General features: G+C 40.1%; 1 protein-coding gene and 1 pseudogene across 16 annotated transcripts in view; both read right to left on the minus strand.

Moving 5' to 3' along the window:
* Nucleotides 1-17,640, minus strand: part of ULK4 (unc-51 like kinase 4) — a 701,729-nt gene that overhangs the window by 568,808 nt on the left and 115,281 nt on the right. The gene's annotated exons all lie outside the window — the stretch shown is intronic.
* Nucleotides 12,019-12,512, minus strand: LOC123571659 (V-type proton ATPase subunit e 1 pseudogene; annotated as a pseudogene).

Below are 17,640 nucleotides of genomic sequence, written 5' to 3' on the forward strand. Positions count from 1 at the left end.
TTCGTCCTCTCCCACCATGTGATGTCTATTCCCCTTCACCTTCTGTCATGAGTGGAAGCAGCCTGAAGCCCTCACCAGAAGCAGATGCTGACACCATGCTTCTATAGCCTGCAGAATTGTGAGCCAAATAAACCTCTTTTCTTTTTAAATTACCCTGCCTCAGGTATTACTTTATAACAAAGCAAAACAGGCTAACACAGGCATTACTGGTGGGGTAGGCACATAGATCAATGGAACCAAACAGAATTCAAAAATAGCTCCACACAAGAATAGCCAAGTGATTTTTTACAAAGGTGCAAAGGCAGTCAACGGAGAAAAGTCAACTTTTTCAATAAATAGTGCTGAAGCAACCAGGCATCCATAGGAAAGCAAAAAGTGAATCTTGACCTAAATGTGGCACTTGACACAAAAAATTAACTCAAAATGGATCATAGTCTTAAATTTAAAACATAAAACTATAAAGCTTCCAGAAGAAAATACAGGATAACGTCTTCAGGTTCTAGTACTAGGTTAAAAAGCACACTTGATACCAAAAGCACAGAGACATTGTACCAAAGAGGATATGCAGCCACCAAATAAGCACATAAAAAGATGTTCAACATTGTTGGCAACTAGGGAAATATAAATTAAAACCAAAATAAGATATCACTACACATTCATCAGAATGGTAAAAATAAAAAATAGTGACAACACCAAAAGCTGCCAAGGATGATGAGAAACAGAATCACTTATACGTTGCTGGTGAGAATGTAAAACAGTACAGTCACTCGGGAAACTCTGGCCGTTTTTCTAAAAAAAAAAAAAAAAAAAAAAAAAAAAACAGCAACTAAATATGCAACTACCACAGGACCCGGCCACTGCACTCCTGAGCATTTATCCAAGAGAAAGGAAGGCTTTTGTCCACACAAACATCTGTAAATGGATGTTTATAGTAGTTTTATTTGTAATTGTCAAAACTGGAAATGACCCAGATATCTTTCAATGGGTAAGTGGTTAAACAAACTGTGATTCAACCATACCACAGAATACTTCACACCAATAAAAATGAACAAACAACTGATACATCCAACAACCTAGATGAATCTCCAGAAAATTATGCCAAATGAAAAAAGTCAACCGCCAACCACAAAAGGTTAGAAACCATATGACTATTTATACAACATTCTCAAAATGACAAAAATATATGAATGGAAAACAGATTGGCTTCAGGGGTAGAGGGCAGCACATGCAGTAGGGTAAGAGGATAGGATCATAAAAAGGGAATATGAGGGACGCTTGCAGTGACGAAACTCTTCTTTTCCTTAACTGTTTCAATGTCAATATTCTGGTTGTAATATTGTACTACACTTTTTTAAAACATTACCATTGGGGAAAACTGGATGAAGTATACACAGGATCTATTATTTCTTACAGAGAGAAACTATTATTATTCTGTATTATTTCTTATATAGTTTTGATATTTGTCCCCTACAAATCTCAAGTTGAAATTTGATCCCCAATGTTGGATCACAACTGGGCATGAATCCAGAATTATCTCAAAATAAAAAGTTTAATTTAAAAAACTGTCAACCTCATATTAAATTCAAAACCCAGATCTGGCTTTCTGCTTTACAAAGTTAGTAGCAGGGATTTACAGCATTTCTCCATTTTATAATCCACTGGTATTTTGTGTCAGCAAGCGTCACTGGAAATTTAAAACATTTTAATGCTACAGTCCCTTAAAGTGATAAAACTGTCTGGACTGCCTCCAGCATAATAGAAATTGCTTTGGAACTCAGTGTCTTGTAAATAGACACACATCATATAATTTATTCCAGTAATGCCACAGCAACCTCACATCTCACTTGCAAAAGTTAACTTTGGATAGCATTAAAAAGTACTCAACAGATAATGGTTCTCCTCAAGGTTATTTGTACAGATTTTCCATTTGTTGCATTAAAATTTAAAGAAATAATAATAAAAAGTAAAATATAAGAATAAGGAAAAAATATGACACAAAAATAACAAATACCAAGGGTAAAAAATGTATCTGTTGACCTAGGTACAATGGCAGTTGAAAATGCCAATACTAAATGAATAAGGTAAAATAGATTTAGTTCTTCAAACTCAGAAGTCCAAGGAACATGTGTATATCATTATTATGCATGTTTTCCTCTAGTCTAAAAATCCTCCTGGACTTCTAACATTAAAATTACTGTTAAAAATCCTAACATTGAGGCCAGGTGTGGTGGCTCACACCTGTAATCCCAACACCCTGGGAGGCTGAGGCGGGCAGATCGCCTGAGGTCAGAAGTTCAAAAGCAGCCTGGCCAACCTGGTGAGACCTTGTCTCCACCAAAAATACAAAAATTACCCAGGCATGGTGGCACACACCTGTAGTCCCAGCTACTCGGGAGGCTGAGACCAGAGTATCAATTGAACCTGTGAGGAAGAGGTTGCAGCAAGCCAAGATCATGCCACTGCACTCCAGCCTGAGCAACAGAGCAAGACTTCGTCTCAAAAAAAAAAAAAAAAAAAAATTTTACCATTGAAACTAAAAGATAAAAATAGGATATTCAAGTATCATGCTATTATTGTGTGAATTTTTTGAAAACCATACAAGAAGGAAAATGAGTTTTTTGGTCTTATTTCTAATACCATTATGCTTTGAGGCATATCTATATCATCACTGGTTCTATTAACCTAACGGAAACTATTCTTGGGCAGCCACAGGCATGACTGGTTGGCTGAATACTGCAAATAGTAATTTAAGACTGTGCTGCCATTTTCCAAACTACTTCTTTGAAATCAAAACCTATTTTATAACAAATATGACTGGGAGGAGCCAGGCCTTTTTGGCTTTGTCTGAAGTCATCTGACAGATGTGAAAAGGTCAAATGTGCTTCAATCTCATATGCCCTGGACTGCATCTCTTACGTCAAAGACAGGAAGATGATGAATTAGAAAGCTAATTCTAATAAATGTGGAAGTTCTGCAGTTATACAACTAATATTCTGACACTTGCAAAGACATATTTGCTTGCTCTTGACTCTCAAAATATAGTTGTTAAACTTCCATGTTAGTGGATATACATTTAACAGCTACAAAAAGAAACGGAATTAAGCTCCAGATTCAGAATATATCAGGCATTTCCTATTATGGTTAGTGTTTTACTAGGTCAAAGGGACATTTTAAAACCCTACTTAACTACTACCAATGGGAGATATAGTAGTAATTACACCAACAACACAATTTTTAAAATAATTCGGTATTCTTCTCTAACCTCTGAAATAAGAGGCATTCCACAATTCCGAATGAAGACGGAATTCTATTTGATACCACTTTGCCCTTTGTTCTAAGTGGTTTCTTAGTACACTACTTTCAACGTCCCAAACATAGCTAGTGCACATAAAATAAGAACACTGTAAACCTCATAATCCCCACTCCTTTTTTAATCCATGTTCTATTTTATTTCTATTAAATCTTAGAATCCTTTGGATGCTGTATATTTTATTAAGCCTTGGCAAGAAAAATCACATCTGTCAGCTTGAAACTTCAAACTCTCGGTTTCACAAGTGTTGGTTAAAAAAGAAAATGGACATACTGAACAGATAAGGAAAGGCCGATAATGCCAGGGGAGACAGATAATGAAACTGAAGAGAATAAAATTCTGTTCTGTAATTAATAACTCTGAAAATGTCCTTGCAAGGTTGTCTATAAGATCTCTTTGGTGACATCTGGACCAAAATCAAAATTTCAACATTATCGCTAATTCTCTGCATAATTGGCTAAATGCATTCAAACTGGCATCTGTAAGTGACATCTAATTCCTAAAGCTAAATCAAGGAGAAGCAAGGACTGCTATCTTGTCACTTCCCTGTTGAGGCCTAAATGTAAACAAACAACCTGTAACTGGTAGATTCCTTCTCTTAAAGATAATGAACTGTCAGGAAAAGCAAGAAAAACGCATAAGTAGATTTCTCATAGTCTTTCACAGTCATTTAAAAAGTCTGCAGATACTAGGTATACAAACTTTATATACTTCTCCGATTTTTTTAATTAGACATCAACAAATGTCAACTACAAAAGAAATCTGCCATTTTTTGGTCACCAGTCATCCAGTCCCTCTTCCTAACACCACTCACCTTCCTTCCGAGGAAATACCTTTCCTGCACTGTGCCTGGTCTGTAGAACAGTAAATCAGACATTCCGCCCTTCAAATACAAAACCTGAAAGGGTCCCTGGCTCTCTTCAGAAACACCTTTCGTCCTACAGTCTGGTACAGTCAAGGGCAGAACCACAGCCTAAGTTTCAGCCAGCAAGGCTCTTGCTCAGGAATCTGAACCTGGAATGGAGTGACACAGAGTGAAGGAATAGCTGAAGTTCACTTTTTCCTTCTAGCAGTATCCCCAAACAGGACTCCAGGGGAGTCCAGGTCCAGAAACCCTCGGGAGCTGCCAGGTCTAGCTGCCAGGAATAGCTGACTATTCCAATCTTCTCTTGGAGCCTTTGACCTTGCTCATTTTCTTCTAATAAATATCCTTTATGCCTAAGTTAGGCAGAATCAACCTTAAAAAGTAATAGATAGTGCTGTCCAGTTTCCCGCCCTTCCTGGACACAAAAACATTTCCCAGCCCCCTTAGAGTCAGGTAGGGCCATGTGACTAGTTCTAGCCAATTAACTGAAAGTGGAAATGATGTATGTACTCCTATGTGCAATTTTCCATACTCTCTTCCTCTGTCTCTTCCTCTGGAAACTCTTAAGGCACTATGCTGGATAGAAGTGCCACATAAGATGAAAGCAGCCTGGAGTGCTGAGGTCAGCTGCCCACAAGAACCAGTTAGGCCTGCAGCAACCCTCTGAGATTTTGATGGTTTTTGTTACCATAACATAAGCTAGCCTATCCTGACTGAGAGATAACCCTAATCATTCAATTCAAAAACATCACTCTAGCTAGAGGTAGTCATGAAGGAGTTCTACTACTTTAAAAGAATTGTTAATAAAACAGTAAACTATTGCATCCATATCTTAGGGTAGAGGAGCATTTGTATAGCAGCTAAGATCTGTACCAACATTTATGTCATGGATCTGACACCAGGGTTGCAAAGCACCAATCACCAGAAAAGCAGCACATGAACAGTAGACTGTATACAACATTCTGGAAAAGTCAACACCATGAAGACGGTAAAAACGTCAATGACTGCCAGGGGTTAGGGGAAAGGAAAAATAAAAAATAGGCAGAGCACAGGGGATTTGTAGGATAGTGAAAATACTCTGTATTATACTATAATGGTAGATACATGTTTTCATACATTCTTCTCAACCCAAAGAAATGTATAACACCAAGAGCAAAGCACAATGTAAACTATAGACTTTGGGTGACAATAATGTGTCAATGTAGGTTTATTGACTAGAACAAATGCACCGCTTTGGTGCAGGATATTAATAGGAGAGGCTGTACATGTGTGAGGGCAGGGGTATATGAGATGTCTTTGTGCCTTTCTCTCAATTTTGATGTAAACCTAAAACTACTCTTTTAAAAAACTGTTTTCATTTTAAAAAGTATACTGATCAATCTGCCATGCAGACTAAGTCAAGAAATTGGGTCAAATTGCAATAAATCTGTAATTAATCTATAGTTCAAAAGCAGATTACTCAAATAAAATTACTTTTTCCATTTCTGGTAAAGCAGACAAAATCTTCTGAATATTACTCCCACTGAAAGAAACAAAAAATGCTAGATAAAATATCTTTATAAAATGCATACCTAAATTTGTAAGAAATTAAGAAAACCTCAAAGATCAAAAATAGACAGAAAAGAAGAAAACTGACAGAAAAGGGGAAACAGAGAGAAACCAGGACAATAGAGAGATAGAGAACAACAGGGAACAAATAGAGGCAACAGAAAATCAGGATACTTTAACCCCGGGTGGGGGTGAGGGGAGATATGCTAAACTCTTGGTGACCTTGAAATGACCTTCTGAAATGGAACAAGAGACAACCCTCAGCTCCTGCCCATAGTGTAGCATCAAATAGGAGACCATTAATATTAAATTGGTACCTCAAGGATATATGAATAAGAAATGAACCAGCCTGCAAGAGAGGCTGGCAAGAAATGTTGAGACCTTGATACTAAATGAAACAGTGGTGAAAAAAATCTCCCCTGAGAATCAAACCAAGTCTCAAAAGCAGGTGGGCAGCTCACATTCACAATGCCTCACCTGGGAGACCAGAGATTCAAACACCTGGGAGTCTGCTAGGCTGAACAACTGAAACACGGCCTCTAATTAATGAAGTCAAAATGCTACAATTTCCCCAGCATACTCTAGAGCAGTGGTTCTCAAATTTTAGTGTGCATCAGAATCACTGAAGAGTCTGTAAAAACGTAGATCGCAAAACCCCTTCCTTGAGTTTCTCATTTAGCAGATTTGGGGTAAGATCTGAGAATTTGCATTTCTAACAGGTTGCCAAGTAATGCTTATGCTGCTGGTCTAGGAGCATACTTTAAGAATCACTACTGTGGTACTCAATATTGCCTACACATTAGCACCACCCTTGTAGCTTTAAAGACTACAGACACTTCCATCCACCCCCAGAGATACGGATTACATGATATGGGGTACAGCCTGGGCATAAGAACTTATTTAAATGTTAAAATAGAGAGCATAAGACTGACAGAACAGATTCGTCATGGCAATAAGATGCTAAATTATAAACAAGACCTAAGGCCATGCTAGGCAAGGGTTAGACCACACACCCTACACTTAAAGAATAAAAACTATGTTCTAACTGCCACGGGGTTTTTTGTTTTTCTCTAGCAGCTAAATAAGCACTGGCCTCAAGACAAGCACTACTGAAACAACTGCAGCCCAACATCTGACAGCCAGATGACTAACTGACAACCTCCCCTATTCACAAGCCAAAATAACAGTTTTGATTGGACGAGAGACTGATTTCAGTAACTTTCTCCTGATAAGAGGTCACCGACCACGGACTGGTTCTGGCCGGTTTACAGAGGCTATGTACTGAGTGCCTTCCCGTCTTCTGCTTCACCTAGGGCCTAATTGTTATGAACTTAAATGTTAAGTCTCCACCCCAAAGTGAACATGGACTGCATGTAACATGCATGTTTACTTTCTACACATGTGTGTGACCCCTCTCATGAATATTCACAGCTTCTCCTATAACTATTAAACATGTATACTTAGCCAATTCATTTGGCATAAATTCCTATTCCATTCTTCCCTCCCTCGAAGTGCCTGCTTTCAGTTTCTGCCAGAAGCCACACTTTCTAGCCTGTCAGGAGAGCCAACCTGCAGGCTGCAACCCCTTATAAGAAATCAAGCTTTCCTCTTCAAATTTAGGGGCCTTGGGATTCTTCAGTTAACACCAACATGCCGTCAAGGTTGACAACCACTGCCAAAGAGGACAGAATCTAAAAGCTCTGGAAATTGGAAACGCTGGAATGACTCAACAAAGTACAGCCTGCTCAGCCACCCCTTAAACCATCCTCTTACATGACCCTGGGAGACCGTTTTAGTGAACGGGGCACCAGCATCTTTGAAGAGCTCTAAGGTAGCTATCCTTTATAGGCCAGAGATAACAGTGAGAAATCCTAACAATGGAATTTGGTTCTCTGATCACAGTGGAAACCATGAGATTTGGGATTAGTAAAGGCCAGTAGCAGCCCTTACCTGCAGATAAGGTGGGCACAACTGCCACAGTGAGTCAAAGGGCAATGTGGTGACCAGAATATCTGACCCACAAGAATCAATGGTAAACTGACCATCAGGTCTGTCTCCTAAGTTGATACTTGACATTTAATAAGAAAATTTCTAGATTTACTAAGCAGAAACCTGACTCAAGTCCCATAAAGAATTCACAGCTTCTTACCCAGATCCCAGATTTAACCAAAAGAAAAGAAAAAAAAAACTATCGGGATCACTATAGATAACAGTCCATACATCATCTCAGAGATGTATCAGAATCAGCCTCTGAATTCCCCCTTTTAATCTACCCACCAAGCAACTGCATGGCAGTGGCTAAAAGAGGAAGGTGCAAAAAAAAGACCAGCAGTCAGCAGAGGCCTTCCCATTCTGAAACCTACCTATGATGATAACAGTAATAGTGCTCTGTGTCTTCTCACCAATATAGGGTATCTTAACCACGACTCTTAGCAGCTATACTGGAAAGAGAAGTATACCCTTTTTCTAATCTCACAGCTGCCCTCTGGAAACCACACACAAAACCTGATGAACATGGAGGGAGAAACCATTCCAGGCAGAGAAAACCGAGCCAGAGGCATACAATCCAGGTACTGCCACACTGTTGTGGCAGGTCCCCACTTCTGTATCTAATGTAAGCATCTACTGCAGTGTGGATGATACATACATTTATCAAGGGTTATATGACACACATTTTGAAACAGAACCACAACTATACCTCCTATATGAATGTTTTCTTAAGAAGCCAAGTTATACTGTCCTATAATTAAAATTGGGTCTTTTAGATGCTGTAATAATTTAAAAGTTATGGCATAGAGAATTCCAATATTACAATTTTGAGCTTGCTAAATATAACTAGTATTATTTACTTGTTACTATACTATTAAAAGTCATATCTTCAACACTCCCCAAATAGTAGAAATACAAAGGAAGCTCACTTTAAATTGCATTTTTCTGCTTCAGGGATCAGCTCTGATTAGTTGTGTTTTGTGCAGTTCTTTCCATCTCCAATTCGGTTTCCATGTTTCTTTCATATAATAGAAAATTAAATGTGATACTTTGCTGGGTTCCCGAGGATTACTAACTTACACTACATTCGAATATGTTAGTCTCACAACTGCAGCCCTAAAAAATACAGCAAAGGTACATTCATAGCCCAGGTAAAACGAGCACCAAAATTAGTCATAGCAGCAAACATAGAAGCTAAAAATTGTTCTATGAGATGTCAGATAAGAAATTAAATGAATTCCATCATTTTAAGAAATTAGAAAGCATGTCTTTTAAGAATTCTTTGATGTGAGATGTTTAATTTGTATGCAAAAGTGATTCAAATATGGCAATTCCCCAAATGACATGTACTTCAGCATCACAGCTTAATATAAGAAACAAATCCAGAATGTTTCACTTCATTCTACACAAAAATGTGATTATTATTCAACTCTTGCTTTATTATTTTCAACAAATTTGCCTCTCCTACTGTCCAAAAAGTAACTAAAAAAGAAGTCTATTTAGCTGTGAGATACAAGGGTAAATTCACTGAAATTAACAATGTGGAGGATTTAAATGACATGTCTAAGCTCAGGGCTACAAAGAAGCAAGAAATAATCACATACTGTGTCTGATGTAAAATATGGCATCCTATGGCCCCTCCAAATATACAGTGTACAAAACAACTGAGAAAACTACACCAAAGCAGGAATGGGATACAAAGTACTCCACGAGGACACATTAATAAAATAAAAAATAAACAAATACATAAGCTCAACTTCAGCTTCAAATCCAACAGGATAGTTTTTCCAGAAAAGTATCTAAGAGTTCAAGACCAGCCTCAGCAACATGGTGAAACCCCATTTCTACAAAAAATACAAAAATTAGCCAGGCGTGGTGGCGCACCCCTGGGGTCCCAGCTACTTGGGAGGCTGTGATGGGTAGACTGTTTGAGCCCTGGAGGCAGAAGTTGCAGTGAGCCCAGACTGCACAACTGTACTCCAGCCTGGATGACACAGTGAGACCCTGTAGAAAAACAAAACAAAACAAAACAAGACTAAGCCAATTAGTCTTCTAATTGCTCTTCCTCACTTCTCACAGCTTTTCTTCCTTTCGTTTCCTATTAGACTGGATAAACTAGGTCCTGGGGTAAAAGACTCCAAAACACAGGGCTTTGTGGAAGAGAGTTTGGAAGTGGCCACTCTCCCTCCAAAGAGATCCAACCCCTCTCTTGACTGAAACTCAGCTATCTTCTGGAAAACAGCATAAACTAGGCTGACTAACTTCTTTTACCACGAATTCTCCCGCACAAACCTGGTTTCTGTAGAGCCCTATTCTCTTTCCCTAGAGGGCCAGCTTTCCCCTTCTCTGAGATGATGCTTCATATCATCTCCTCTACTCAAATCCCTTGGGTACTCATTATTCTCTTTCTAATGAATGATATTTCCAATGTAGTGCTGAATTCAGTTTGCTAGTATTTTGTTGAGGATTTCTGCATCAATATTCATCAGAGATACTAACCCATGGTTTTCTTTTCTTGATATGTCTTTGTCAGATTTTGGTATACGGTAATACTGGCCTCGTAGAGTAATTCTGAAAGTATTCTCTCCTCGTCTTATTTTTTTTATTTTTTTATTTTTTTATTTACTTATTTATTTGAGTAGTTTGAGTAGGATTGGTATTAGTTGGTTCTGCTTTAAATGTCTGGAAGAATTCAGCAGTGAAGCCATCAGGTCCCTGGCTTTTCTTTACTGGGAGACTATTTATTATGATTTTGATCTCGTTGTTTGTTATTAGTCTGTTCAGATTTTGGATTTCTGCATGGTTCAATCTTGGTAGATTGTATGTATCTAGGAATTTGTCCACTTCTTTTAGATTTTCCAATTTATTGGCATATAATTGGCATAGTAGCCACTAATGACCCTTTAAATTTCTGCAGTATTAGTTGTAATGTGTCCTTTTTCATTTCTGACTTTATTTATTTGGATCTTCTTTTTTTATTAGTCTGGCTAAAGGTTTGTCATTTTGTTTTAACTCTTCGGAAAAACTATTTTTTGTTTCATTGATCTTTCATATTGTTTCTCCATTTCAATTTCATTTATTTCTGCTCTGATCTTTATTATTTCTTTTCTTCTAATTTTAGATTTGGGTTTCCCTTGCTTTTCTAATTCTTTAAGATGTATTATTAGATTGTTCATTTGAAGTTTTTCCTCTTTTTGACATAGGCGCTTATAGCTATAAGATTACCTCTGAGTACTGCTTTTACTGTATCCCATAAGGGTTTTTTTGTTTTGCTTTGTTTTTGGCAGAATCTCACTTTGTCGCCCAGGCCAGAGTACAGTGGAGCGATCTCGGCTTACTGCAAACCTCCACCACCCAGGTTCAAGAAATTCTTGTGCCTCAGTCTCCCAGGGAGCTGGAATTACAGGCACCTGCCACCATGCCTGGCTACTTTTTGTATTTTTAGTAGGGACGGGGTTTCACCATGTTGGCCAGGTGGTCTCGAACTCCTGACCTCAAGTGATTCGCCTGCCTCGGCCTCCCAGAGTGCTGGGATTACAGGCATGAGGCACCATGCCCAGCCTCCCAAAGGTTTTGGTAGGTTGTATTTACATTATCATTTGTTTCCAGAAATTTTTCAATTTTTTTTTTTAAAACCAGGCTGGAGTACAGTGGCATGACCTCAGGTCACTGCAACCTCCACCTCCTGGACTCAAGCGATCCTCCCACCTCAGCCTCCCAAGTAATGGGGACTACAGGGACATGCCACCATGCTTGGCTAATTTTTGTTTTTGTTTTGTTTTGTTTTGTTTTTGTAGAGACAAGGTTTCACCATGCTGCCTAGGATGGTCTGGAACTCCTGGCCTCATGTGACCTACCTCGGTCTCCCAAAGTGTCGGGATTATAGGCATGAGCCACAGTTCCTGGCCCAAATTCCTTTTTTTTTCCCCATAGAAAGCAGAAAAATAATTTATTCCAAAAAGATGGCAGAAATACTAAATTTATCCTGAAAATACAGTAAGGTGTAATTCTGTTGAGATAGCTCTTCCCTCTGAAAATGCTTTCCTACTGACTGCCCCACTGGAGTCTTATTTGTCTTGCAGCAGTTTCTAAACACTTCATTGATTCTCAAGTGAGAAGGCAGGAGCCATCTTCAAGTGCCAGATTCCAAGAAGAGAATAACGTATCTCTCAGAAGAAGAGCATCTTGTATCTCAGAAGAGTACGTAATCATTTTGTGGAGTCAGCACAGTTCAGTTTAAGTAGGCACATAATTCATTAAAGTGTAAAAAAGTGAAGGAAAAAACACTACATTGTAGAATAAGACATTTAAATGTGGTGCTAATGTTTGAGGCAACTGATGGCCAAAATGGGCAAGTCAAGAAAGGCAGTCTGGTTTGGAGGTGATTTTGCATCTAGAAGGCATTCTCTCCTCGTGACCTCAAAGACTGAGCACTGTAGAGCACATCTTCTTCCTCAAGGCCAACGATGCTTCAGACACCAGATGGCTTCATTTTTCAACTGTGGTCCACAGAGAGGGTTGAGTTGGGCCAGAACTGAAATCAGCCAAAAGAGACAGCAGAAAACCGGACAGGTCACCAATGTGGTAATGATAACTCCCCAGTAAGGACCCGTAGGGATAAGCCAAGGCACCAAGAAGCCAACGAAGCCCCAGAACATGCTCATCACAGTGAGAGGCACCATGAGGCCATGATACGCCATGGTCACTGCCTGAGCTGCCAGCCTCTGCCCTGCCACCTCATTTCCCAAATTCCTTCTTCTTCTTTGTGTTGTTTTGTTTGTTTTTTGAGACGGAGTCTCACTCTTTCACCCAGGCTGGAGTGCAGTGGCGCAATCTCAGCTCACTGCAACCTCTGACTCCCAGGTTCAAGCAATTCTCCTGCCTCGGCCTCCTGAGTAGCTAGGATTACAGGCGCATGCCACCATGCCCGGCTAATTTTTGTTTGTTTTTTGTTTGTTTTTTAGTAGAGACAGGATTTCACCATGTCGGTCAGACTGCTCTCGAACTCCTGACCTTGTGATCCACCCACCTTGGCATCCCAAAGTGCTGGGATTACAGGCGTGAGCCACCACGCCTGGCCCCCAAATTCCTTTGTAATTTCTTCACTGACCCACTCTTCAGGAGCATATTGTTTACTTTCCATGTATTTATAAAGTTTCCAAAATTCTTATTAATTTCTAGTTTTACTCCGTAGCGGTCAGAAAAGAGGCTTGATATTATTTCAATTTTTTTAATGCTTTAAGACTTGTTTTGTGATCTAAAATGTGTTCTAACCTTGAGAATAATTCATGTCTGAGAAAAAGAATGTGTATTCTGCAGCTCTTGGACGAAATGTTCTGTAAATATTAGATCCTTTTTGTCTATAATGCAGATTAAGTCTGATGCTTCTTTGTTGATTTCTGTCTGGGAGATCTGTCCAATGCTGAAAATGGCTTTTGAAGTCTCCAGCCATTATTGTATCATGGCCTCTCTCTTTAGCTCTAATAATATTCCCTTTATATATCTAGGTGCTCCAGTGTTGGGTACATACATATTTTACATTGTTATATCACCTTGCTGAACTGACCCCTTTATCATTATGTAGTGACCTTCTTTGGCTCTTCTTGCAGATTCTGTTTTGAAATCTATTTTATCTAATGTAAATATAACTACTCCCGCTCTTTTTTGGTTTCCACTGGCATGCAATATTTTTTTCCATCCCTTTATTTTCAGCCTATGTGTGTCTATATAGGTAAAGTGTGTTTCTTATAGGCAACAATCAATGGGTCTTGTTTTTTCATCGGCCAGTCTCTGTCTTTTGATGGGAAAGTTTAGTCCATTTACATCCAATGTTATTGTTGATAAGTAAGGACTTACTCCTGCCATTTTGTTATTTGTTTTCTGGTTGTTTTGTGATCTTCTCTTCCTTCTTTCTTTCCCATTATTTTAACCTGATAACTTCACACTATTTACAAAAACCAACAAAGAAAAAGAAAAGTAATAAAAACTCTATGCCTTAATTTCATGCCCCTGCTTTTAAACGTTTTGCTGTTTCTATTTATATCTTATTTTATTGACCATCTTGAAAAATTGATGTAATTATTACTTTTGATTGGCTCATATTTTAGTCTTTCTACTTATGGTAGAAGTAGTTTACACACCACAATTACAGTGTTACAATATTCTGTGTTTTTCTGTGTACTTACAATTACCAGTGAGATTTCTAACTTTAGATGATTATTTCTCATCACTGTCCTTTTCTTTCTGACGGAAGTATTCCCTTTAGCATTTCTTGTAGGACAGGTCTGGTATTAATGAAATCCCTCAGGTTTTGTTTATCTGGGAAAGTTTTTATTTCTCCATCACATTTTAAGGATATTTTCACCAGATATATTCTTCTAGGATAAAAGTTATTTTCCTTCAGTACTTTAAATATGACATGCCACTCTCTCCTGGCCTTTAAGGTTTACACTGAAAAGTGTGCTGCCAGATGTACTGGAGCTCCATTTTATGTTATTTCTTTCTTTTCTCTTGCTGCTTGTAGGATCCTTTCTTTATTCTTGACCTTTGGGAGTTTGATTATTGAATGCTTTGAGGTTGTCTTCTTTGGGTTAAATCTGCTTGGTGTTCTATAACCTTCTCGTACTTGGATACTGACATCTTTCTCTAGGTTCAGGAAATTTTCTGTTATTATCCTTTTGAATAAACTTTTTACCTCTATCTTTCTCTACCTCCTCTTTAAGGCCAATAACATTTAGACTTTCTCTTTTGAGGCTATTTTCTAGATCTTGTAGGCATGCTTCTTGTTTTTCCTTTTTTGCGACAGGGTCTCAGTCTGTCACCTAGGCTGGAATGCAGTGGCATGATCTCAACTCACTGCAACCTCCACCTCCAGGGCTCAAGCAATCCTCCCACCTCAGCTTCCAGAGTAGCTAAGACCACAGGCTCACACCATCAGACCCAGCTAATTTTTGTATTTTTTGTAGAGACAGGATTTCACCATGTTGCCTAGGCTGGTCTCAAACTCCTGAGCTCAAGCAGCCGAGTCTCAGCCTCCCTAAGGGCTGGGATTACAAGTATGATACTGCGCCCAGCCTGTGTTTTCAATTAGCCAGTCTTCAACCTCACTAATTCTTTCTTCTGCCTAATAAATTCTGCTATTAAAGGACTCTGATATATTTTTCAGGGTGCCAACTGTATTTTTCAGCTTCAGAATTTCTGCTTGATTCTTTTTAATTATTTCAATCTCTTTGTTAAATTTATCTGATAGAATTCTAAATTACTTGTGTTATCTTTAATTTCTTTGAGTTTCCTCAACATAGCTGTTTTGAATTCTCTCTCTGAAAGGTCATATATCTCTGTTTCTCCAGGATTGGTCCCTCGTGCCTTATTTATAAAGTTCATTGGTGAGGTCATGTTTTCCTGGATGGTGTTGATAGCAGATATTCTTCAGTGTCTGGGCATTGAAGAGTTAGGTATTTATTATAGTCTTCACTGTTTCAGCTTATTTGTAGTCATCCTTCTTGGGAAGGCTTTTCAGATATTTGAAAGGACTTGGGTGTTGTGATCTAAGCTGTATCTGCTTTAGGGGCACCCCATGCCCAACAACACTGTAGTTCTTGCAGACTCATACATGTACTGCCTTGATGGTCTTAGATAAGATCTGGAAGAATTCTCTAGATCACCAGGCATACACTCTTATTCCCTTCCCTTACTTTCTCCCAAACATACAGAGTCAGTCTCTCTGTCTCTTTCTTTCTCCCCTGCTCCCTCTTCCCCCTTCCCCCACGTTTCTTTCTCTCTCTCTCTGTTCTGAGCCACCTAAAGACCTAAAGCTTGGGGTGGAGTGACACAAGCATCCCTGTGGCCACCACCACTGTGACAGCACTGGGTCAGACCTGAACCCAGAGAAGTGCTAGGTCTTACCCAAGGCCTGCTATAACCACTCCCTAGCTACTGCTTATGTTCATTCAAGGCCCTGGGGCTGTACAATCAGATATGGCAAAGCCAGCCAGGCCTGTCCTTCCCTTCAGGGGCAAGGTCCCCCAAGTCCCAGGTGGGTCCAGAAGTGCCATCCAGGAGTCAGGGACTAGAGTCAAAAACCTTAGAAGTCTACCTGGTGTGCATACTGCAGCTGAACTGGTACTGAAACTACACAAAGCAGTCCTTCCCTTCCTCCTTCCCCTTTCCAAAGGGAGAGGATCCTCACCGGTAGCCACCACCAGGCAATGAGGACTCCTGCCAGACAACCAATGATGTTCCCTTGAGGCCCAAGATCTCTTAAGTCAGCTTGTCATAAATGCTGCCTGACCTGGGCCTCACCCTTCAGGACAGTGGGCTCCCTGTCTGGCCCAGGAGGTGCAGAAATGCCATCCAAGAGTCAAGTCCTGAAATTGGGGATCCCAAGAGCCCTTTTGGTGCTCTATCCTCTTTGGTCATGCTGGTACCTAAGGTGCAAGACAAAGTCCCCTTTAGTTTTCCCTCTGCTTTTCTCAAGCAGGAAGAGTTTTGCCCCATACACCACAACTGGTCATGTGGTAAGTCTCACCTGAAGCCAGCAAGTCATACAGACACACCAAGGCCCTCAAAATGTAATATGGGGGTATCACTGCTGGTTATTCAGGGTCCAAAGGCTTTTCAGTTCACAGGTAATGAATGCTGACAGCACTGGGTCCTTTCCCTCAAGGCAACAGGTTCCCTTCCGGCCCAGGTTGTTCTAGAAATACCGTCTGGGAGCCAGGGCTGAAACAGGGGCCTCATGACTTTAACTGGTGCCCTATCTTGCTGTGGCTGGGCTGGTATCCTACGTGCAAGACAAAGTCCTCCCCGCTCTTCCCTCTTGTCTCCTCAAGCAGGAAGGGTCTTTTTTGGAGCCGCGAGCTGTGCAGCCTGGGGTTGGGGGAGGAATGAAGCCAGCACGTCCCAGCTGCCCCAGCTGGCATCTCAGTATGTCTCATGCCCCCTCAGTCTCTTGTCTCTGGGCCTAATTCAGCACTAAGACTCACTTACAAGTTGCAGTCCTTATAGCCTAGACTGCCTTTCAACATTACTTGTACACACAGAGTGCTGCAGCACTCAGTGGTAAGATTTGCAGGAACTCAAGCTCCCACCACTGGGATGAGTGACTCCCCTTTGGCTAAGGCTGGATTACATGCCCTCTCCATGGGCAGGCGTCAGCTGAGTTTGGTCTCGGTTTCCTTTCTGCTCTAACAGGACACCACTGAGTTCAGTGTCTCACAATTGCTATGTTCTCCCTCCCCCGGTGCCCAGAGATGTTCTCCACACCAGGCTGCTGCTAGGGCAGGGATCGGGGAGTGGTACTGGCAATTCAGAAGTGTTTTTTTGGTTTTTTTTTTATGCCTCTTTCAGCGATATGAGGTTAAAACCAGGTACTGAGTGCTCACCCGATTTTTGGTACTATGAGTGCTCACCTGATTTTTGGTTCTTATAAAGGTGCTTTTACCATGTAGATATTTGTTAACTTGGTGTCCTTGCAGGAGGGATGACAGATGGAATCCTCTATTCCACCATCTTGCTCTGCCTCATTATTCTCTTTCTCACGGTGACCCTGCTGTACCCCAGAGTCAGAAGCCACTATATATTAGATAGCTCATTCAAGGCTGGGCATGGTGGCTCACGCCTGTAATCCCAGCACTTTGGGAGGCCAAGGCCAAGCCGATTGTTTGAGTCCAGGAGCTCAAGAAGATAACTCATCATCCAACACCAAATCTTACCCACTTCATTTACATGTATTCATCTTTTCTTCCTGTTACAGTGGATAAAGTGTCCCTTCCTTCTCTGATCTAAGGTCAATTACCCTGGGTCATTCCCTTCCACCCACTTTAAGAATTATCTACCTTCAAACAATTTTAGACATGATTTCCCTAAACTGATTTGGTCCACACCCATTCAGCCTCATCTACCACCACATGCAAGCTGTATCTACATC

The sequence above is a fragment of the Macaca fascicularis genome, chromosome 2 (genome assembly GCF_037993035.2).
Source record: "Macaca fascicularis isolate 582-1 chromosome 2, T2T-MFA8v1.1".
NCBI lineage: Eukaryota > Metazoa > Chordata > Mammalia > Primates > Cercopithecidae > Macaca > Macaca fascicularis.